At 28.9% G+C, this 26,836-nt stretch overlaps 1 long non-coding RNA gene across 1 annotated transcript; it reads right to left on the minus strand.

Annotated features, from left to right (window-relative positions):
* Window positions 1-2,164: 2,164 nt before the first annotated feature.
* Window positions 2,165-3,689, minus strand: LOC131648163 (uncharacterized). The gene is made up of 4 exons (XR_009298057.1): window positions 3,234-3,689; window positions 2,991-3,099; window positions 2,663-2,737; window positions 2,165-2,497 (listed from the first exon to the last, which is right to left on the minus strand). It is a non-coding gene; the product is annotated as an uncharacterized LOC131648163 (long non-coding RNA).
* Between the last annotated feature and the right edge of the window lie 23,147 nt (window positions 3,690-26,836).

Genomic DNA, 26,836 nt, shown 5'->3' on the forward strand with positions numbered 1-26,836 from the left:
GAAGATCATTTGACGATCAGGGCCTTATTACTGTTCACAAGGCTGAATAACCAGTAATTCCCCTAACAAAGTCTCCAGGATCATTTTATCACTTGGCTGATAATTGATCATGTCTTCAAAACCACTATCACGAGGCTGGTAGTCGGTAATCCTTTTGTTCTGGTTATATTATTTAACATGTCTATCACGAGGCTGATAGTCGGTAATATTAACCAAAACTTTGAAACTCTTTTTACCTTGTCAAGTCTATCACCATGCTGATAGTCGGTAACACAGTTTCATACCTTTCACCTTCGCATTATTAAACAAGTCTATCCCCAAGCTGATAGTCGATAATGTCGATAGGTAAGCTTTTCTTACAAAGCTATCATTCCCCGGTGAAGCATACACTTGCTTTCCCGAAAAGAAAAAAAACGGATTCTCTTCCTAAAACGGATTGAGACATCCTTCCCGATCTCTTTTCCCCAGCGGAGTCAGTTCTTGATATCCCCTCGGTAAAGATATCCTTGCATCATTCGCAATTTTGGTATCTTAGGTCCAAAATTCGCGTCTTCTGATATTTAAGTCTCTTCCACCCTATCAAAACGAAGATTTTCAATCTTCATGTCTCAGGTTGAAGAAACTTAAATAGGGGCATCTGTCATACCCCAATTTTTGACCTAAGATACCACCTCATATCATTGCATATGCATCATTTGCATCTCTAACAAATTGCATAGCTTGTGTTTGCTACTTGTGACTCAGCCGGGTTTAATCAAGAAACCACTCATCAGTACAAGTAACAATCAATTAGGGTTTTGTTCTCCCTTCATCTCAAATGAATCATCTTCATCAACAATCAACATTTGGTCCTCAGAGATTCACTTCAACAAGCTCAACAGCTTTGAATCGACTGAATTAGGGTTTTGCCTGAAGATAGCATACTCCTGACTTTTGCTCAGAATTTGACCTAATGGCTTGGGACATGACCTCAAGACCCCAAGTGCATCATTTTGACCTAATCCATTGGCTCATAACATCTCCTACACAAAGATTGATCAGACAAATCCTCAGATTAGGGTTTTGAACTATCAGGGACTAAAGTCAGGGATCACATTTGGGAAACCCTAAAAATCCCCAGGAAGTCAATCAAAGGTTTCAATCATCCTCAAATAATCCCTATGACAACATCCAATGGAAATTACATTTCAATTCAAGACCTACAGACATCAATTTCATCAGGTCGACAATTAGGGTTTTTGACCTAATTCACTGAACAACTGACTTTTTAATCAGGACAAGATGCCACAACTTAAACAATGGCTCAAGGTCCTCTAATAATTCAATGTGATCCACTTCTTATGCGCCATTGCCATTTGTGTGATTCAAGGGATTTGTTTGGAATGTATTTCGCGACTTTTGGCTTATGGATTCATCATGGTGAAGAATTGATTCATATGGATTATTTGAAAGTTGGTATAAGTTTGAAACAATTCATGGAAATTTCACTGAAATTGCAAGAAATATCTTTTAGTCCATTTGTTGAAAGATTATTTCAAGTATGGTTTAAAACCATAAATTCAAGAATTAAAAGTTCATTGGTGCAAGAACATTTTTCACATTACTTCAAGGACTTTTCATTCAAGAATATCCCACATTCATGGTTCATACAACTTCATTCAAAGATTTTAAAGGAAATTCAAGCATTCAAAATTGAAGTTCATTCCTTACAAAGTTCCAAATTTCAAATGAGTTACAATAGAGACTTTGTCCAAATTCAAGATTACATTATTTCAAGTCTAATTCAAGGTTCAAAGATATTACAACTTTCAAATTCTATTCACTTTCAAGAATACAAGTTCATACAATCTAAAGTTGGAATAAATTGGAATTACAAGAAAAAAGAAAAAGCTTCAAAGACATTCTTGAATTCTTCAATCTTCAAAGTCTTCATTCTTCAAGTTCAAGCTTCTTCATGCTTTCTTCAAAGTTCTCATGCAACATGAAAAAGAAACAAAGAGGGGTGAAATTAGCAAAAGTCAAAGAATGTCAAAGAGAGATTTTTATGTCATAAAATTCTACAACTTAGAGATATCATAAAATGACATAAAAATTTACCCACATGGCTTATTTGTCACAAGGATAATGACATAAGGAATATTCTTATTCTTATTTTTATCTTGCAATGATGAAGAATATATTCTTATTCTTATTCTCATTCTTGAGATGACTATAACCTCCCAATCAAGTTTCTTAATTCCTAACACATCCCTAAATTTTGCCTATAAATAAGAAGTGATTTCTTTGAAGTTGGACACACCAAAGCTACTATACTACTAGCTTTCTCACTTCTCTCTTTTCATAATTTTCAAAGTTCCATAGTTTGAAAAAGGGGGAAGAAATAGTTCATACCTTGGTGGAAGGTTTCCACTTGAAGATCATCTTCAAGTCTCCTTAATATCCAAAGTTCCCACGAATCCAAAGAGGTTTTGTTGCATCATCTTCATCAAAAGAAAGCCTACAACAACAATTCAAAGTTGTTAAAATTAACAATTTCAAAAGTTGTTAATAGCAAAAATCCAAGGTGGTTCTTCACCAACACAAAAATTCAGCAAACAACAACAGTTGCAACAACACGGTTTCGATTCAACAAACCACAAGGAGGAAAAAGATAGCAACTTACAGTTTGTTTATCTTCACCTCATCATCCAACTTCAAACCTCTCTACCACAAATGAAGTTCAAAAACACCGACAAACCTGCAGCAATCCAATCGACTCAGCAATAACAACAAGTTAATTTGCAGATTATTTTCAGGAAGAAAATCGGGACAACATCAGTTGCAACAATTCAAAGCAAAAATTCAGCAGCAAACAGAATTTGCAACGGTTCAGAAACACGAAGAATTGCTCAACAACATCAACTAATTCAAAGCAGTTGTAACAACATATTCAAAGGTTCAAAACGCAGCAATCACAGTCAATTCCAGAAGCTCAGAGAATCGATACATACCTCAGTACATAAACCGGCGAAAGCCTCCTCGCCGCAGGTAACTCAATTTCTCGCCCGCTATTAATTTTTCTGCTAATTGTTACTGCAAATTTGTTGTTCTTGTGCTTCACTGAAAATCGAAAACAGTAAGAGTGATCCAATCGTTGTTATATCGGAATTGAAAGAGCCAAGCTAATTTTCTTTCTCTCTCGTGAAACACTAAGAAAACTCAGAGCAGAGGAAAACAAGGTTGAGAAAAAGAACCTGTTTTGGCTTGAATCAGAACCGTGTTCCCTCTAAGATTTGTTGTTGTTTCTGTCGATAACCGCAAGCAAAATCAAGAGAGATGGAGAGGTTGCTGTTTGTTGTTACTTCGCAAAGAGAGAAACCGAGTTGTTGTTGTTCACGATGAGAGCCAACTCGCGAGAGAGATAGAAAAACCGAGAGAGAGTGCTTCGTTGTTGTTGTTGTTCAAACGTGAGCAAGAGAGGAATCGGGTGAGAGATACAACGAGTTGCCATTGTTGTTGTCGTGAGAAAGATGAAGAAATTTCAGAGAGAAAAACGAGCAAGAGGGGAGAGAGTTTGATTTTCATTTCCTTAAGTTTGTTTTTTTTTCCAGGAACGTGAGGGAGAGAAGAACAGAGGCGCTGCCTCATTCCATGATTTTAGGGTTTATTCTAACCCAATTGCTTGAGTGGGCGGATCCGGGTCATCCTGACCCGACCCGGTCCGGCCAGCTTCTTTTCTTTTAATTGTTTTTCAGCTTTCAGCATTTGGGCTGCACCCTCCAATCTGATTCCACACCCCTAGCCCATTTTTAGTTTTTTTAATTATCTCTTTAATTTTCTTTAAAGATTTTTATATAAAAGATAAACTTAGTATTTTAATTTAAATATAGGATTTTAGTTTTGATTTTCTAATCCTTATTAAAAAATGACAAAAATATGTTGTGAGATTTAAGTTTTTTAGAGATATTTTAATATGTTTAGAAGTATGTTTTTTAATTAAAATATTAAAAACACAAAAATATTTTAGATGCATACATAATTTTATGTTTCTAATCATTTTTCTTCTCATAAAAAATCACAAAAAAATATCTTTTATTAGAAGTAATTTTCATTTGAATTTGACATTTTCATAGTTTGTGTAGCTAATCATTTAAATTTTTAATTGATTACTGTTGCATATTACTTGAATTTTCTCACTTCGTCCAAGACTTCGAGATTATTTCTCTGTTGTCTTTTGGATTTGTCTGTTTTGTTTGGTCTTCCATTTGCTGTAGAATTCCATAAACAATTACTGGATGATCATGGAATGCTGAAAGCTGTGAGCTTATTCGACGTTCTTTTCTGCTGGTGAGGATGCTTAACATCTGTTGAAATCCTAATTTATTCAAAGCACATCACTTGAAGATCACGGTAACACCTCAAACTCAGAAATCCAATTTTCTCATTCTTCGAGGTAAGCCTAAAACTCAATCAACGGTTTTCACAACAGTAACCAATTCACTTTCAAATCATCCATTGTTTTTCAAAACAGTGGGGCCTCTCGAATATTAGAGAGTGTAAGTCCCATTTCTTTTCTTTTTGTACAGTTTTTTTCAAAACAATTAAACTTCTTCAAAAATAAAATCTTTTCAAACAATTTTCAAATCATTTTCAAAACAACCAAACTTCAAAGAAACAAAACTTTTCAATATACCATGGGCCTCCATGTAGGTATAAGTCCCGAGCCCTTTCGTACATACCCATTCCAGTACATGAAATTAGGTATTTCATTGTACGCCTTTTTGTACATACACCTTTTTGTACATACCTCGATCAGTTTGTTTTTAAACTTTGAATAACAAACCAAAAATGAAGGTTTTCTTTAAATCTTCCCAAAAATACCATGGGCCTCCATGTAGGTATAAGTCCCAAGCCCTTTGTGAATACCTGTTTACATAGCTTTTGAATAAACTCAAATGGGCCTCTCCCCGAGTATAAGTCCCGAGCCCCATGTATACAAATGGATCATGCTTACAGGTATATTTCCTTCATAAACTCCATTATATACACACACTTTGTCATATATAACTGTTCATATAACTGTTCATATTTGTTCATGTACTTGTGCATATTTGTTTGTACTTGTTCATATGTGTGATTGTGTTATATACTTGTTCAACTTAGTACAACACTAGGTTCCCCATAGCCTCCTATTGGGCTTCGTGCAAAGAATCTCCACTAGTTTAGGTTAGGACATAGAGTATGGTTTCCCGGTGAAATCGCTATAAGAGCTCAAACCAACTATACCATGCCTCCCCTTGGGCTTTGTACAAACGAGTGACCCTCCCATAGCCTCCTCTTGGGCTTACAATGCAAGGACCCTGGATTGTCCCTCCCATAGCCTCCTCTTGGGCTTACAATGCAAGGACCCTCGGATAGTCTCCTCTTGGGCTTCGTACAAGGACCCACGGGCTTCTTATAAGCATCCCCCAATATCCAAAACCAAATACCCTAGGAGATTAGACATTTTTCATCTCTATGCTAGGAGTATCTCTTATATATCATCACAAACAATCAATCAATCAAAATCAAACTTTTTGCCACAAGGCTGGCTAATCAATCAAACTTTTTGCCACAAGGCTGGCTAATCAATCAAACTGTTTTACCACCGTACTGGATGATTAATCAAAGTTTTTGTCACAAGGCTGACTTCATTGAAACTTTTGCCACGAGGCTGGCTGATTAATCAAAACTTTTTGTCACAAGGCTGACTTCATTGAAAGTTTTTGCCACAAGGCTGGTTAAACAAACAAAAATCAAACAGATGTATGTGATGATATAGATTAGATACATCTAGCATTTAGACGACATTTGTCTATTTTCCTTTGCTTCCACTAGCATAAGTGGGAACTACGATTGCTCTGACTTTCTCAACATCCCTTTGAGAATACGTAGGCACAAGGTCGATCCTTGGCGAGCAAAACAAAACAAAAAAAAACCATTCAAACCTTAGCACCCGTAGACCCCGAGCTACAGATGCTCTGATTCCCTCTAAGGGATATGTATGCAGAGGATCGCGACGATCTTTGCGAGCATAATCAAACAAACACCTTAGGTCCCACCTATTTCACAACAGAACCTCCACCACAACAAGAATGAAAAAAACAATAAAGAACCCTGTAGAGTACTACAGATACGTTGGGTGCTAATACCTTCCCTTCGTATAACCAACCCTCTTACCCAAGATCTCTCCCCCCACTTTTAGGTTATTGCAGCTTTTTTCCTTTTCCTCCTTTGGAAATAATAAAAAGTTTGGTCGAAATAAAAGAAAAATCATTTTTTATGAGCACTCGAGCCCAAAGAAGGCATCAGGTGTCTCATCCCACAAAAAAGAGGAAGAAAACGGTTTTTCGCCCGCGACAATGATAACATATTAATGGGAAGTTTTTGCTTGATGCTTAATGCTTGATTTCTCTCCCTATATTGTATATCTCCCCCTATCTTGCATATCTCCCCCTTTCTTTTACAATATATGATATGATGTCTTTGGTATCCAGAAAAAACAACAAAAACAATCATCTCTTCTCCCCTTTTTGACATTATTAAAAATAAAAAGAGTAAAATCCAAAGGAGTGTAATATATAAGGGAAATTATATAAAGATATGAGAATGCTTATCTTCTTCATAATGTTATCATATGAAATCAAAGGTGATATCATTGATGATGCTCTTTGAAAGTAACAAACTTTTCATTTCATCTTCCTTTTGATCATTTTTCGAACATCTAAACAGTGTGCCTCAAGAAACATTTGTTTAATAATCATTTAGAAATCATAACATTCACCGGTAAAACATGGAGGTCAATTTATGTTGCCACCTTATCCTAGAAACGGTTTTTCGGAAGCCATCTGGATCAAGGAGCGATTTAGCTTAACCTGCTCTGATACCAATTTTATATTTTGAGAGTGCACAATCTAGGGGAAGATGAATTATACTTGCCGGATCTTTTTGGTTTTCATGAAAGTTCCTTTTATTTTTACTTTTCTGGAAACAAGTTAAGTGTTGTAACTTGATTAGAATAAATTTATGTAGAAAATGAAAGCGCATAAATGTAAATGACACAAAGATGTATACTAGTTTCCCTTTTCAACCAAGGGTACATCTAGTCCTCTCACATTCTGTGAGAGATTTTCACTATTGTTAGATCTTTGTACAAGCCTCACACCAAGACTTCTCAAACAATCTTCTAACAACAAAAAAGAAGCACACCACTTCATTGATTTCCAACATCACCAAAAACTATGGTGGAATTTGAATCAAACTGTTTTAAAGAACCATTTTACAACAATCACCAACAACTTGATGATCACAAAAATACATATTTAACACTTGAGTTTGTATCTCTTTTGAATTGCTTGAACTACAATATTTATGAAGGTTTTGGCTCTTCTCTTTCTCTTTGATCACAATACAAATATATACACTTAAGTGCTCGGAAATTATATGAATGAAACTTGTTTAAATGATGTCAAAGTTTCTGCTCAAAGTTCTATTTTGAAAGTATATAAACACTTAGAAAACTATTTGAATTGATCTGAAAAATTAGTAATGAAAAAGTTGAATTTTAAATCTAAAATTTGATTTCTATTTATATGACACAACCATCCTTAGATTCATCATGGAAATGTTTGAAAATTCATCAGAAAAAAATTGCAGTGATTCAATAAAATGTTTTATGAAAATTGCCATGAAAGGATGCATGCAAAAACAGAGTTTTTCAAAAAATGCAGCAATGAGAATCAATTGCATGGTTTCAACAATCGATTGCATCAGTTGTAATGTTTAAAAGATATTTGAAAATTGGCCTATGAAAATCAATTGTGCATCCCATGCAATCAATTTTCATGTTTGAATTTTTCACTTTTTCTTTAATGACAATTGATTGTTGATTCTATACAATCGATTGTCTTATGTAATAAATTGAAAACTTCGCTACTATAATGCTTGAGTATTTTAACACATGTACTTAACCACTAAGGTAAATCTTTGCTTGTGTTGAGTTTGAAAGACGCAAATGATTTATGTAATGGTTTGAAATTAATGAATAATCTTTGAGCACTTAAGGTGTGTATATGAATTGAATTGCATATATCTTTGTTTATGATCCATTATCGTAGATATCCAAATCTTAATATAAACTTGAAACTTTATTAATTCTTTTTCTTCTTTTATCTTTCTTCTTAAGAAAGTCTTTTGTCTTCATCAAAACCAAACTATGATTGATGATGAACATCTTCTTCACATAATAGTAAGTAGGTTTATGAGTAAACCAAAGTTGTCACATTACCAAGCTACTATCAGGATTCTCTGGTATGTAAAGGGAACTATGAGGCATGGAATTATGTTTTCATCTGAAGTGTGAGATTCTGTTGAGATGATTTATTATTTAGACTTAAATTGGTGTGGTGATAGAGTGGACATAAGGAGTACTACTGGATACCTATTTATGTAACTAAGAGTTCCTATTTCTTGGTGTTTCAAGAAGCAACCAGTGGTTGCACTGTCAACTTTTGAGGCTGAATACATAGCTGGAGCTTTGTCAGCATGTCAAACTGTTTGGCTTATGAATTTGCTGCATGAACTGAAATTCAAGGTGAGCAGACCAGTCAGATTGATGATTGACAACAAATCTTCCATAAGTCTTGCCAAGAATCCAGTGTTGCATGGAAGAAACAGGCACATTGACATAAAGTTTCACTTTTTGCGCAATCAAGTTCGAAATGGAGTGTTTGAGGTGGTTCACTGTAGCACTCAAAAGAAATTTACAGATGTGATGACGAAAGCAATAAAAAATGAACATTTCATCAATTTGAGGGATGAAATTGGTGTTGTTGATTTAAATCTTAAATATAAATTAAGGGATGGTGTTGAAATGTAATTCAGATTTAAGCATTTCATTTCAATTTAATTTAGTCTTGCATTTCAGTTTTATTTCATTTGGGTGTTAGTATTTTGCCTCAAAGTGAGTTTCATTTGTAACAGATTTTATCATTTTGTGATTAAGATAAAGTTTGTTAGAAAAGTTAATTACAACTTTTCTCTTTTTTTCTCTGCAATTCTTTCATCTTTATCTTCAACCTTGTGCTTCCATAGAGTTGTAGTTCCAACATAATTAAGAGAAAAGAATGTAAAGAGACTAATTTCAAATTTTTTATTATTCAATTATTATCTTTATTGATGCATAACACTTTCTAAACTGCAAATCCAAATGTTTTTGGAGAAGAAAAAATTGAAACTTTTCATATGATGAAGCATTGGATACCACCAAGGTCGGCCCTGGGCCAGGGCAAGCAGGCCCACAGTCCAGGGCCTCAAAATAAATGGGGCCTCCAATTTTTTTATGATGGGCTTTGTAAATTTAGGAGTAATCTATTAAAATGGTAGTTTACAATATTAATACAACGAGAATAACTGGCCTAGTGGTTTACATAGAGCTTTAGAAACAAACATTTAGTGCCATATATGTGGTGTATTTGAATTTTTAAAATGTTGTTTCAGCTTGTTTATTATGTCACTGTTAAAGTCCAGCCATAAGTTTTTGGCCCCTTGGTGAAATTGATAACATATATGCGATATAAGTGTTTGAGTTTTTGAAAAGTGTTCATGTTTTATTGGGTCAAAAATATGATCAGCCCATTAACCCGATAAAGCCGTCAAAATTAACCCGCAATCCGTGCAAATCAAGCGACCAAACCGTTTTATAAAATGGACTGAAATGAATCTTTACTTTTCAACCGTGGTTTAAATTAGGTATAACTTTGAGCCTAAACCCGCCCAACCTAACTCGTTGTCCACCCCTAAACACATTTATATTTATGCTAAACGATAAATAGTTACCTGCAAGATTTAATTTCATCGTCATGAACTAATTAAGCTACGTAAACTGCATGATTATGATCCACTCACTCTGGGGTTGGTTTTATTAGGCCTGTGAAAGCTACAATACAGAAAAATGGGAAAGGTAGAGCCTATCACTATGCTGCATGCCAGTTAGAGACAAAAGTACAGAACAATGGTGCAGTCCTAGAAAAGGACAATAATGGCAGTGATAAGCAATACATTCAATTCAATATTTCACATCAACACAGGCGCGTGATCCAAGATAAGATTTAATGGTTACTACTGATATTATTCTACTATACTTGGCAGCATGTGTGCCTCTCACTATGATAGAGACAAATATTAGTGAGAAAAGATACATTGTCTCTATGCAATTTATGATCTTCATGCCACCGGCCAAGTCACGCTCAACTATATCATTTTCATAGGTTAGGGCTTAGTTTTGAATTGCACTTTGAGGGATTTTTGTGTGTGAATGAATATATACTTTGAGGTCATTTATTTATTGGCATTGACATGTATCTATCATGCATACATTCAAAAAAAATGTATATACTGTACTATTATGCATTATTCAACATGCATACATTCAAAAAAAAATTTAGATACTATCTTATTATACATTATTCAACATTGCATTGATCAAGATTAAAGTTGGCAAATTGTGATGCCTGTCCAGTTTAGTCTCGTTCTTCAAAAATCTGAAAAAAATAAGTAGTGCGGGATAAATTTTGTTGAGGATGCAGAACAAAAAAAGAAATTTCACTCTGCAAAAACACCTCTAATTATATATATAGAAATTATTGAATAAAGGCTACAATTTTATAAACACACCTCTAATTATTATCGGTTATCATAATCCTTCTGTATTAAAATTAAAGTTTTTTGAATTTATTATATATAAAAAGTATGTTTTTGGTTCCTATAAATATTTCAAATTTTATTTTTAATCTCTATTAAAAAAATGACATATTTTAGTCCTATAAAATTTTTCTATATGCAGTTTTAGTCTATGTTATTTTTTAAAATTTTGAAAACTGTTTAGTTGCCCTTAAAATTTTAAATAATTTTTTCCATATGTATTTAGAATATTATAAAATAATTCTTTACAATTATAGAATTTTTTATAATGAGAAGAATTACATATGAATTTTTAAAATTTTAAAAGATAATGATAAAAGTAATATAAATTTTGATTTTGAAATCAAATTTTGAGTTTTTTTTTTTAAGAAATTTTTTATAACGTTCTAAACATGTCTGTATAATAATCATTCAAAAATACACATCGTTTTAACGGTAGGGATTAAGACTACGTGCATAATAATTTTATGGGACCAAAATATGTCATTTTTTTAATAGAGATTAAAAATAAATTTTGAAATATTTATAGGGACAAAAACATACTAAGGAGATTCAATGATAAAATAGTGTACAATATTAATTATGAGTAAAATTAATTAATATTGCATTAAAAATATAAAATTAGAGAGACATTTATTTTAGAATAAATTGTTTTAGCTAAACTTCATTTTATGATTAATTAGTTAATAAATATAATTGAATTTTAATTTCTGATGTTCCATTTGTTTTAGCTTTAAAAGATAGTTTTTTTTTATATTTTAAAAAAATTATAAATATTTTTTCTACATTATTAAAAACCTTTTTTTTATTTTTTTACAAATTAAAATTAATTTTGAAATCTAATAACATAAATATATATTATTTAAGATTAAAACATAATCAAAATTATTTATTTTTTAAAAATAATATATTTAAAAAAAAAATTTATGAATAAAATATTCAAGAGTGATAACTCACTAATCAATTACTCCTTCAGTTCCTTTTTAATTTTCTTTTTCTTTTACACCTAATGATTTTCTTTACTTTTCAAACAATAATTTTCCTTTTATCTATAATATTTATAACTTTTTATTATCTTAACTTACTTTCTTTCTAATAAATAATTAGGAATAATTTTGACAAAACAATCACTAACACTATTTTGAACTTTGAAAGCGACAGTTAAAAATAATCAATTTTTTTCACATAAATGATAATTAAAATTAAGAAACAGATAGAGTATTATCTACAATATAAGAAAATACTATGTTCTGGAAATACCAACATTGCCCTTCTGGTTCCATGGCTTGCCACGTGGGTGGCCTAACTGAATTTCTTTATTTCCTTGCACAATATCACTTGCACTTCAAATAGCTTTCCTTTCTATTTTTTTTTTCCCAATTTTTAATCAAATAAAATAATATTACACTTTTCTATTACCTTCCCAATGCAACTTTGTCTAACTCCATACTCAACTTTACAAATCAAAATATTTATTATTAAAAAAAACTTTCTAACTTCTTTGAGAAGCTTTGACTCTTTAAACTCTCTCATTATCTTTCTTAAATCTAAACTCTTTCTCTTTTTCTCTTTTTATCTCACGTCCTCTTTTTCTCTCTTTCTTCCTTCACTTTTCTTTCAATATTTTCTAAGCAATTTCATCATTTTTTTAGGTGTATTCATCTTTATTTAACAATATTTCATTACATCTTTTTTTCCAGGTTCTCCTTCATTGTTTAGAAGCTTATTTTGTTCTATTTTAGGTATGATTTTATGGTTTCTTTGATTTTGTTTAATGATGGTCATTATATCTTCTTACAGTCATGCTTATGATTTTGATTTCTACTTATTTTACAACTTTAAGATAAAAGTTTTCTCTTTTTCATCTTCTTTACACTATTTTCACTTCTTTTAGTTTTTTTCAGGTTGTAAATCTTTTGAAACAAAGATGAACATATAGTTTTCTCAAGTTGTAGATCTATATTTAAAATGTTAGCTTTAACATAAAAGTTTTCTCTTTTCATCTTCTTAACACTTTTTTCACTTCTTTTATTTTTTCAGGTCATAAATCTAGTGAAACAAAGACGAACACGATACTAAAACAACAACATCAACAATATTTGTGAAAATATAAATTATGGTTGTTAATTTTATATCAGATCTATTGTTTTAAATATGTTAATTTCATATATGTTACTTTTATATCATATATGTAACCATCTGTGTATTTTTTTTATAATATAGATCTTCTTTTGAGTTTTATTCAATTTTCTCTCTTCTATTTCAAAATTTAATATATATTTTTTAAATTTTATAAAAATGAAGAAGTGTAACAATTTTTTGGGTGTTTCTACAAGTTGAGAGTGAGAGGGGAAATACAGTGAGATAATCATTTAGAGAGAATAAAATGAGATGTGAGATTGTTTTTCTTTAAAAAAAAATCTATTATTTATTCAATGATATATATATATATATATGTTTCAAAGTAGTATAATGATGGCAGAAAATCATTATTATTAAAACATGATTTCTTACTATAAAATTATTATTTTAAATAACATAATTTATTTGGTATATATATTTAACAATTGGATGACATATAAGTGGTGTCAGTTATTATTATTCTTTTTAAAATAAATAAATAATAATTTGATACAACTGCATCCACCTCATGTGATTTGACACGTGATTTAACTTTTTTTAAAAGGAAACACTAAGTCTTTCTATCCTATAAATATAACATTGGTTATATTATTAAAACAAATTTATTGCATAAAAATATTTATAGCATTGATTATATTAGCCTATAAAATCTTTATTAAATGACAATTAAGTTATATTTGTGAATACAATTAAAAGATAAATCATTTTGAAACAAAAAAAATTATTTAAATTCATATTTATAAATAGAATAAATAATTATGATACTAATTATTCTATAATTATAAAAGATAAAAATATTTTTATGATTATACAAAATAAAATAATACATAAAAACTTGACTTTGATCTCTTTAAGTAGGTATAGCTGATAAAGTGTGAGGTATAGCTGATAAAGTGTGCACGTGACATTTTTCTGTGTTGTCTTATCAATATGTGTCTTTTGATAGCAGAGACTATGGCACCATAGACTAATTAATCAACCACATGACTCTACCCACGCGGGTTCTACGTTACCCATAATTCTTTCAAGAGCAATACCCACCCTCATTGTTTTTAAATTTTTTTCATTCACTATCATAAATCATAATAGTCATTTAATGAGTTTGATAGTAAGTGATTTTAAGGCCAATAATTTGTATGACAGAATAAACTTCGTCAACATTCTCATTTAAGTAAATGATTTTATAATAGATCATTTTTAATAGATATTTTTTACAATTTTGAATTTTAAAAAGAAAATAATATATAATAAAATTTATGCTTCTAAAATGAAATTAATAATGTTTTTTAAGTTAGTTTCAGTGTATAAAATGTGATGCGAAAATAAGATTATGTTTTATTAAACCTTTTGTACACGAGAACATGAAGTTATTGATCAAAATATTGATTATTAACGGGACATGAAGTTATTGATCAAAATATTTATTATTAAAGGCACATGAAGTATAGCTGATTCATATTTATAAATAGAGTAAATAATTATGATACTAATTAATCTATAATTATAAAAGATAAAAATATTTTTATGATTATACAAAATAAAATAATACATAAAAACTTGACTTTGATCTCTTTAAGTAGGTATAGCTGATAAAGTGTGAGGTATAGCTGATAAAGTGTGCACGTGACATTTTTCTGTGTTGTCTTATCAATATGTGTCTTTTGATAGCAGAGACTATGGCACCATAGACTAATTAATCAACCACATGACTCTACCCACGCGGGTTCTACGTTACCCATAATTCTTTCAAGAGCAATACCCACCCTCATTGTTTTTAAATTTTTTTCATTCACTATCATAAATCATAATAGTCATTTAATGAGTTTGATAGTAAGTGATTTTAAGGCCAATAATTTGTATGACAGAATAAACTTCGTCAACATTCTCATTTAAGTAAATGATTTTATAATAGATCATTTTTAATAGATATTTTTTACAATTTTGAATTTTAAAAGGAAAATAATATATAATAAAATTTATGCTTCTAAAATGAAATTAATAATGTTTTTTAAGTTAGTTTCAGTGTATAAAATGTGATGCGAAAATAAGATTATGTTTTATTAAACCTTTTGTACACGAGAACATGAAGTTATTGATCAAAATATTGATTATTAACGGGACATGAAGTTATTGATCAAAATATTTATTATTAAAGGCACATGAAGTTACTGATCAAAATATTATAAAAGTCAGATATTGTGGGATATTAGACAAAAAAACTTTTCTAAACATTCTATTATTATTTTTTCACGGGTACCGGACATTTTTCTATATATTCAATTATTATTTTTTCACCGGTACCAGACACTTTTCTAAACATTCAATTTTTTTCACCAGTACCAGACATGTTTCTAAACATTCAATTATTATTTTTTCACGGGTACCGAAAATTTTTCTATGCATTCAATTATTATTTTTTTCACAGGTACCAGACATATACATTGAATTATTATTTTTTTCACGGGTACCAGACATTTTTTTTTTATATATTTAGATTATTATTTTTTCACGGGTACCAGACATTTTTCTAAACATTCAATTATTATTTTTTCACAGGTACCAGACATTTTTCTATATATTCAATTATTATTTTTTCACGGATACCAGACATTTTTCTAAACAATTAATTATTATTTTTTTCACTGGTGCCAGACATTTTTCTATACATTCAATTATTATTTTTTCACAGATTTTAGACATTTTTCTAAACATTCAATTATTTTTTTTCATGGGTACCAGACATGTTTCTAAACATTCAATTATTATTTTTTCACGGGCACCGAAATTTTTTCTATGCATTCAATTATTATTATTTTCATAGATACCAGACATTTTTCTATACATTCAATTATTATTTTTTCACGGGTACCAGACATTTTTCTATTAAAAAATATATATCTGAAACAAATACGCGTCCCGTACCAGAACCCGTGCGGACACACGGGTTTGTTACTAGTTTATTTTAATTTACAATCCACAACAGCTACCAATGGAGTACTATTTAGTATTTATTTTAATTTCAATCCATAACGACTACCGCTACAGTGTAAAACTCCAACAATTTATAAAGTAGGAAGTAATTTAAATCTCATATTTTTCAAATGTAGTATTTGATTTGTTGGAGGGCCTAGAGATTATCAAAAATATCAATAAATTAAGGAAATCTTTTATTCCATCCCTTAAACATCTCACATAAGCGCTTCTAAAAATATTTCTCTAAGGTGTATTTATGGAAATATTTTTGTTTTTATTCAACGTTGATTTGTTCTATATGTGTCTACGGAATATTCTCTTAATTAAATTATTATATTATTATGACATTTTTCAAATTATTTCGTAAGTGTATCTACGTAATTTTCTATTAACTAAATTTTTATAAAAATTTCCAATAATACATCTCCGGAAAAACCAAAATTTTGCCAAAAAAATGTACTTCTGATGTATATTTCCGAAAGCATGGGGCATAATTGAAATTTTGCTGGATAGCTAAGAATATCAAGGGGTAAATTGAGATATCCTCTAAATTAAATGTATAAGGGGAATACTAGGGGTACTCCAACCCATACAAGAAAAAAAACCACAAAACTAAACTAAAGAATCAATGACAAAGGAAAGGGTTTTTAAACCACTCATAGAAATTACAATTAATTTTCTACTTTGTACCAATTGCTAACCACCACCAAAAATTCCAAAGTATCATATAGAATATTTCTACATTCCTTCTAAGTATTCAAGAAATTTTTACGTCACATATTTATTCAAAATTTTAAAATAATAACTGTATAATTCATTTCTCTTTTATATATAATATTTCTTCAAATTTTAATTGATGTTCTATTGATAAACTATAATATTAAACTATAATATATTACTAAATTTCTATATTAAAGTTCATATTTACCGTATCGGATTTTAAGTTAAGAATGATCATCACTTAGAAATATACATTCAAATCCTCTCACTTTCAAAAACTCTTGACAACAAATGTGTTAAATGCACATCTACATCCAAGCACCGATGTGTTTGTACCCTATAGTGGAAGATAATAGATTGATTGCGCATGATTTAAAGGACAATCAAATGAGTCCCACTTTGCATTCATAAATAATTAAAACTGTCTTCACAACAACAACACGTTTAGTTTTGGGCTATATAGTTAGATATACATAAAATCCATTTCAAGATTGCAACTTGACCTTCAGTTAAACCCTACTACATTCATCCATAATAAATTCCATATCATTCGCCATTTTCAATACACTGTATATAGCTTCCTATGAAAGCAATGTCTGAGAAAATTGACCGGATGATTAATTGAAATTAAATTTGTACTACAATATGGTCCAAAAAATGTTATTAACTTTTCCTGAAGAAAAAAAGAACAGATGCTGAGAAATTAAAGTGTACCATATCTGACAAAGTTAAAAAATGTACAACCGAGAAAAGGTAGTAAAGTTGCTCTATATACGGACATTGGGCAGAAAGCACTGTTGCGTAAATTACACTGTAAAAGGAAAAGAAACACTAGAGATAGAGAAAGAGATGAGGATTATATAAAGTTTTTTCTTTTAATAATAAAAAGAGATGAGGTTGTTAATTTATTAATGGCAATGATGCTTAAGAAAATATTTATTAAATGATTGTTAATAGACAGATACTTTTTTAGGTTTATTTTTCTTCTCCAATTATTTAAATAATTCTGCTTATTTAAATTGCCTATATGTTTTCAATAATATAATTTTTTATAATATTTTATTTTATTTTATTTCAATAATAAATATACATTTTATCTTATTAATTAAAATTGTTCAGTCATTGAGGTATATTTTGGAGTCAAAATTAAGGTTATTTGAGTAATTTTATTTATCAATATTTATTATTATTAATCAATATTTTATTATTTATTATTTAATTAATTATTATAATCAATAAAAAATCATTAAATTAAAAATAATAATAATTAATTAAATTATTAAATTGGATAAATATGACACATTGCATACTAAATTATTAATCCCTTTGAAAATTTTCCAATTCATAACTTACACATTAAAAAATAGGACACTACTAATAATATTAATTTTAATTGATTAATAAAAACAATTTTAATTATTTAATAATTAATTAATTAATTAAATACCATATCATACTAAATTTTGAATCTATAACTTCTCTCACCAAAATTTCTATTAATTAAAAATAAAAATTAATTAATTAAATTATTAGATTAGTAAATAATATATGATAAATATTACACGTTGCATACTAACTAACAATAATTTTAATTAATTGATCAAAATCAACTCACCCATTAACACACCCAATCACCACGTTGTTGTTATTCTTATTATTATTATTATTATTACTTCCACTACAACACAATTCATTTGTTAGTTTTAACATCATTTTTTTCTTCTCATCAGGTAAGTTTCTCTAATAACTTACATTATCATTGTGTTTTTCTTGATTTTTCTTAATTTCTTCAAGATCAATTTTTAAGGTATAAAATCTCTCATTTATCACGTATATATTACTTATAAAATTGACATACAACACACTTATTTGTTAATTTACAACATCAATTTCTTTTCTTATTAGGTAAGTTTGTTTCTAACAATTTAATAATTATTGTGTTTCTTTTTATTTATTTTTTTAATTTTGTTCAAGTTTAAATTTCAAGATATGAAATATAGTGTATTACATTTTTTACGTTTCTCTTATTATTTTATTCTATTTTTTACTTATTTGTTTTGTTTTTTGTTTTTGTAGTTTTCAATTATGTTTTACTTTATTAATTTATTATATTATTATATGTCTTTTATTTACTTTTCTATATGTATTTTCTTTCACTTTTAATTTATGTTTTTTAATAATTGTTGATTATATTTTTTAGTAGATATATATTTTAAGCAATTACAAAAACACATTTTTTCAATAAAGATATTGTTGGTGTCTTATCTTTATTTTCTATTTTTATCATCTTTTTTTATTTTTATTTATTTTATTATTGTGTACTTATTTTATATGTTTATTTTGTATGTATATATTTTGAAGTATCACAAATAAATTTAAACAGTTTTAGTGCATCTCTCATTTTATTCAAAGAAAATCAATGAGATTTTTTATTTTTTTAACTTATATTTTTATCTACAAAACTCAATAATAAATTTATATACGATGATTTATCATGTTTTACAAGTAATCTGTCATTTAAAAAATAAAAATATCGTTAATTAATTTTAATTTTTAAGTGCAAAAGAATGAAGGGGGATCAAAATTGTTTAAATTTTAAATACGGAGACCAAAATTGTTTAAATTTTAAATAGCGGACTAATTTCGTAAATCAGACAAAATAGGAGATTAAAACTGTAATTAAGTCTACTTATTATTATAATATTTATTATTAATTAGATAAAACTTTTATCTCATATATTTAAAAATAATATTCATTAAGTTAAGTATCAAATAATGAAATTTTTTAGTATTTATTTAAATTATTTTATTTAAAATATATATTCAAATTATCTCATATACTTCTTTTGGCTCTTTAAATATTGAGATAAATATTCAAATTATCTAATGGAAAGAATTTTAATTTGTGTATATATTATTCAAATATATTCCAAATTATTATATACTTATGGGATGTCACATTCTGACTTAACCAAACAAACATACATATATTGCATTTAACAAAGATATATAGCATTCGGAACAAAACTTCATTCACCACTTACAACTTTGACTTATAAACATCTTTCAATTCAACTTAAAATAAATGTCATCATGGAACACAACAATCAACTAATAACGACTAATCCCCCCAAGTGCTACGTATCAGAGCAATAGACACCAACACGACTTGCCATAAAGCAAAATAAAGACTTCACATCAATAACCTCGAACATCCACGACTAATCTTGAGTACCTGTCAATTTCCCATGGTAGGGGAAATATCAGCAAAGGGGTGAGATATCTTACAATATAAAGGAATGCATGATAAATAATATAGGAGATATAGATCATACATAATTTCACCACTTTGCATCACATAACATCTCACAACAATTTTCATCGCAAAACAACTTATCAATATAATACAACTTTCAAAAACGGCAAAAATGTCATTAATCAATTAAGACAACATACTCAATGTCACAATTATAATATCATCATGTCACAACAAACATATCATCGTCTCAACAATTCAAATCACATAATCAACTTATGAAATGGAAACAATGTCAACAATCAACCATGACAATTTATGCAATTCACAAGTAAGATTCCAACACATCACGACAAACATCTCATCATCACAACAATACAAACACAATTCAAATGCAATTCAAATGCGACTCGAATGTGACTCAAACTTATGCAAATGCATGTGGTACCATTTGGAGTAAAACACCCACCGTCTCAAAATTTGTCATTGGGCACACCGTCTCTATTTGCCATTAAGTCCACCGTCGCTTTTACCATTAAGGCCACTGTCTCTTTATGCAATGGATGTGACTCAATAAATGCAACATCCATACAAACCACATAAACAATACGTCACAACATCGTCTAAATCACCATAGAACATTATCAATATAATGTCGAACTTCAACAACAACAACAACAAAATCATCATCATTCATAAGAATGCATCATTTCACAATCACGCGCTATGTTGCATCATCATACAACAATACTTCACTTCACAATCATGTCGCTATGTCATATCATCATACAACATTAATTCACTTCACGATACATCATAATACAACTTATCAATGTAACACCCCCAACTCTATACTAAACAAATAAGGCACACATTTGCATAAATTAGAGTAAAGAAACATGCATCTCACGAGGGCGTCACACATATTTCAATATAAAATAACATGCAATCCATCTCCTTCTGATCAAACATGCATAAATAAATTATTATGCATTCTTCACCAAGTGCATCCAAATGTATCTTATATATGTTAATTAATCAAGTAATAACACATAACAAGCATTTAGAAGTGATAAGCATACATAGCATATCCCAAATAAATGAGAAAATAAAGCAGTTATGCACTCAGTTCGCGCCGCCACCCTATAGTCGCGCCGGGAAACACAAGTCAGTAGCCAACTTTTCAAAACTAACTCAGTTCGCGCCGCCACCACATGTTCGCGCCGCGAACACAGGTCATGAGCGTTTTTCTGCACAAGTTCAGCATAACCCCCTTCTCATCCCAAATCCATGTTCCAGCTTAAAATTGCACACGAAATTCACATGCATATCATATATACAACTCATATGTACCACTAGATTCATCAAAACCTCATTAATCATGCAAATCTATGAATTTCACCCAAATCCCAAAAGATAGGTTTTCACATTCTTTTCATCAAACATGTTATAAATCAAAACCCACCCATGGAATCAAGTAAGGAATCATTATTACAGGTCATTTCTACCAATTCTAAGCATAAATAACATCAAACAACACAAATCTCATGAAATTATGAAAATACCCAAATTGAAATTCCATTTTCTAACACATACAACATTACCCAATGATACTCATTTAAAATAAAAAGGATTCTCCCCCTTATAACAGCCACTAACTCATACACCATTTATGCATCAACTGAAAGCAAACTACCACACATGTAAGGTTCCTAAACATATTTCTAATCATGGGTTCATACACAAACATCAACAACATGATTAATGGCACAATTTCATGGATTCTATCATAAACCCTAACAATTTCAAACTCACACATCCATGGAGAATAACATACAATCTAACCCACCATAAACATCATCATGTCAACCCTTAGAGAGTAAGAACCCCACCCTTACCTTAGCAAAAGCTTTACCTTCTTCAATGGAGTCCTTCCTCTTCATGCCATAGTTTTCGTCCTTCTTCCCTTCTTTCTCTTCTTTCTCTTCTTTCACCAAATGAGAGTTATGTCTCTAAAACCCTAACTCTCTTACTATCATTCTTTTCTTAATTGGGCTTAACTCATAATCCAATCTCATTGTATTATATTTCTTCCACTTTGGCCCAATTCATAATATTCTTCTAATTACTCAATTAAGCCAAATAACACGCATAATTGAATAATCACATAACATAACGAATATTATTCCCAATAATATTCCCCAACTACAATTTCTCCTTAACTTAGTTAATACCAACTCGCGGTTGTATTTCTCCGACTAATCCGACCATAAACTTAACTGCTCAAATCAACATATTAATCCACTTACGCCTTTAGAATAATACTGATAAATTCCGACTTCGACTAATTCCAACGAATAAATCCTTGATTTAATTTAATTAAATAATTAATTAAATTCGGGGCGTTACACCAACTGAACCCAAAGAGGAAAAGAAAGCGCCGTTAACATTACATTTTATCCAATTGGAAGTAGAAGGATTCTAAATGATCTCTTTAATCACGAGAGCTTTAACCGGGCAGATAGGAATTTTAAGAAAATACAAAAGCGAGAAATCAAACCAACCGTGTTTATGTCAGATTGAACTTTGTCGCCGATAACTGAACCTGCGCCAAAATGAAATTACAAGTGAACTGAAAGTGCTGAAAGTGGTTGTTGAATCTAGCGGAATTATGGGAAGCCCAAATAGCATTGAGAAGAAAAAGGTAGGAAGCTTGAATAACAAAAATCCCTTGCTTAGAAATAGCCTTGGAAGCAAGCAAATAAAAAAGAATTGACATCTTTGAGAATGTTGATATGAAGGAGAGTCTCCAACCAGTCCCATAACTTAACCGCAATCGGGCAACGGAAAAATAAATGGTCAATCGATTCCCTGTTAGCTTTACAAAGCGAGCACGTAGAGACAATTTGAATATCGCGACATTGTAATTGTTAGAATCAATTATATTCACCTTCAATCCAAACAATGGGTTAATTCATTTTTTAACTTTAATTTTCTCATTCTTCTTTCTTTTCTCTTAAATTAAAAATTATATATTTCTATTTCCCATATTTTTTCATTTTATTTTTAATTTTTCTATTACTTTTATATTTTTTTAAATAAAATATAAAAATTGATTTTACTTTTTAATGTAGTAAGAAGAACACACAAAAATATTAAATTTTGAAACATAAAATTTAGTCTCAAATAATAATTTTATATTTATTAAAAATTATTCATAGTTATTAAAAATTAATTTATAATTATAAAATTAACAAATTATTTTATAAAATTATTCGAGACAACTAGTAAGTCATTATCAACAAAATTTATATTTTATTTTTAATTAATAATTATTTTTATTTGAGAGAAAAATCTTTATTTAAAATATAAAAAAAATATATTTACTTCTCCTTCTCACGAGTCTTTTTTCTTTCTTTTTAATCTTTATTTAACACAATTAAATTTATATTATAATTGTTCATTTTATAACTAAGTAACTCATTTCAAATTTAATATATATCTAAATATATTTTATATCGTATCAAACTGAATAATACTATAATGATACATACAACTAATTTTTCATCTCACGAGTCACTATTAGGCTAATATCTATTTTATGTTAATCGATATTTATCTTTATTTAAAAGACAAATTATTTATTTTCAAATGTAAAAAAAAAAAAGTCTGCATTTCATGAATTTTTTTAATTGTTATTTAATACAATTGAGTTTATATTATTATTATTTATTTTATAATTAAGTAACTCATTTGAAATTTACATGTGAATGTAACTATATTTTATACCGTATCAAATAAATTTTTTTGTGTGAGTGCGCAAATATCTTATTAATTTTTGAGAAAAGGGGTGATGCACTGACAGTGTAAAATATTTTTACACCGTCAACCAATCACCACCCATGTATCCAATTAAATCAATTTTTTATTTTAAAAAAATTTAATGACATGACACATTTATGATTTTCTATTGGATGACAGTGTAAAATTATTTTACACCGTCAGTGCACTACCTTTTAACTCTTAATTTTTTTATAAAAAGATATTGCATAATTATATTTTAATTTTGATATGTTAAAGATGTCAAGACAAAATTGCAATAATATTTTTGACAGCTAAGATAGAAAAAACTACACCGCATACATTTTTTATTTATAATTAGAAATGCTCGTGAAAGTTAAAATAATATTTTATTACAGTAGACTTGTGTTTTTGATGTATAAAGAAAATAATCTACAAGATTAATACTCAAACAATCATGAGATTGAGAAAATAAGAAAGATATATAAGTGAAAGTAAATTTAAATCATAACATTTTTTTTATGTGAAATCTTTCATATATAAAAATTGTTTAAAATATCCAATATCTAAATTAGACATTTGACCGATTTAAACTTTCTAGAAATTTTACCACCTATGCATACCACAATAAATAGAAAAGAAGTTTAGAAAGAAAAGAAAAAGGTCGGTTGAGATTTTCTTCAACGTTTGCTTGCTAGATTTCTACACATGTCAATTTGTTAACCACTATTTGAGTGGACAAGGCATGTCAACTTTGGTCTTGATTTGAATGAGGTCACTGCTTAGACAATCAAAGCAACATCTTTAGTTTGATATTTTGTTTTTCATTCGATGGGATTGTTTTGTGATAAAAGAAAATGGATCCCCACTCAACTTCCAATCTCTATCTATCAACATCGATGAAGTTGATTGTATTCTTAATAATAACAACAACGATGAGATGAGACACACAATGTTCCTCTATTAGCACGATATAGTTAAGGTCAATTCATTAAATCTAACTTTCCATTTATATTTAATTGAGATTACATCAAGGATCTCCATTCTCCTTGGGATGTAGCCTTTATTTTAAAATATAAAAAACTTGAAATTAGATAATAACAAAATATAATATTATTTGTTGGAAAACAATACTTGGTAATGGTTTTGTTTGATTGATCCTGCTAAAGGAATAGTTGAGAAAGGGGCTATACAATACATGTATGTTTCAAGGACCACAAGAAGTTTGACCACTCGAAAATCAAGTGAAAAAGTCATGATTCCACTTTATGAGCGTTTTTCCATAGTTTTTAGGTTTCACACCATAAATAAATGTCGTTTAAGATTTTTACACATAATTTTAAAAAATATAATAATATTTATACATGTACTAAATCTTATTTTTATTTTTGATTAATATAAGAAAACATGTTAGAGGTGGGAGTTGAACCCACACCCTTCCACTTAAAGTGTGCAGCGCCTGACCACTAGGGTGGATATTTCAAGTTGTTATATATTTACATTTAATTGTTCTTATAGTATCAACTAAATATTTGCATTTAATTACTAATTATATACAATTATATTTTATGTATATATATATATATATATATATATATATATATATATATATATATATATATATATATATATATATAACCATATATATACTATACTTACGTTAAATATTTACGTTTTATATATAATAATAATAATAATATATTTACGTTAAATAATAATAATATATATATAATAATATATATACTATATATATATAAATAATAAATATTTACTATATATATAATAAATAATAATATTTACTATATTTTATGTTTTATATATATATATATATATATATATATATATATATATATATATATATATATATATATATATAATAATAATAATATTTACGTTTATATATATTTACATTATAAAGTAATATATTAGTTAATAGTTAATATTTAAATTAATAATTTTTAGTTAATAGTTAACGTTATTAATACATATTTAGTTAAATTACAAAACCAATACTGTAGCTATTTAAATAAATTAAAAATAAACTAAACTAATTATATTAATACATATTAACTAATTATATTAATATTTTAATATATTTTTATTTTATAATTAAAACACATGTTTTTATTTAATATTTAAATACATTTTATTTAATTTAATACGTTTTAATTGTATTTGTTTAATAACTTTAAATATTAAATAAAAAATATTTTAATACATTTTTATAATTAAAAATGCAAATAATAAATAATTGAAATAAAAAAAATATTTTTAAAAAACATAAAATAATATTAAATAGAATGAACTAAACTTACTGTAAGACAATATTATAAGATCTATTCGAAGCACTAAAAGGACAAGTTAAATTAAGTGGCCTAGTGGTTTCAGCCCTTGTGTTGGTAAGCTTTTTGGATGACTGGATCTGACGAAGGTTTAAAATGAGAGAATCTTCAAATGTTAGGGAAATTCTTGCAACTTTTTTTTTTGCAGGGGGATTTTTCAAATGACCCCTATATGGCAGGGGGGAAAATAGGTATTAACCCAAAAAACATTTATTGTGAAATGGATGTTGCATTACCATTGTCCTTGCCACCATGATTTTTCTATCTATCAGGGCTTACCTTTCGTGTGTGACCATCCTTCTTACAGTGATAACACCTAATTGTAGAAGTATCACCACCATAACATTTCTGCTGACCTTTACCCTTATTCTTTTCAAACTTACCATTACTTCGAGAATTTCCACGTAATGGACAAACCTTCACCAACAAACGATGGTTTATGTTCCTTCCTCTTGTTCAAGTCCTTTGAGTACAAGGTAGATTTAACTTTTTCAAAGGTCAAGGAATATTTTCATAAGAGAGTTCCTTTGAAGTGAGCATGAGAACATGGTAAAGCACACAACAACAAAAAACGCCTAATCTTCATCATCGATCTTGACTTCGATATTTTCAAGATCAAGAATCACCTTGTTGAACATATCTAACTGCTTAGCCAAGACTTTATCTTCACTCATCTTGAATGAATACAAAGCTTGTTTCAGGTAAAGGAGATTGACCAAGGATTTAGTCATGTATAAACTTTTGAGTTTCGTCCATACACTTGTCGTCGTCTTCTTCTTCGAAACCTGCCGGAGAACCTTATCATCAAGGCTCAATACGACGACGTTGGGGGATTTCTATACCATCGACATTTTCTCCTTCTTCGTTAGAGCAACATCCATGG

The sequence above is a fragment of the Vicia villosa genome, linkage group LG2 (assembly GCF_029867415.1).
Source record: "Vicia villosa cultivar HV-30 ecotype Madison, WI linkage group LG2, Vvil1.0, whole genome shotgun sequence".
Classification (NCBI taxonomy): domain Eukaryota; kingdom Viridiplantae; phylum Streptophyta; class Magnoliopsida; order Fabales; family Fabaceae; genus Vicia; species Vicia villosa.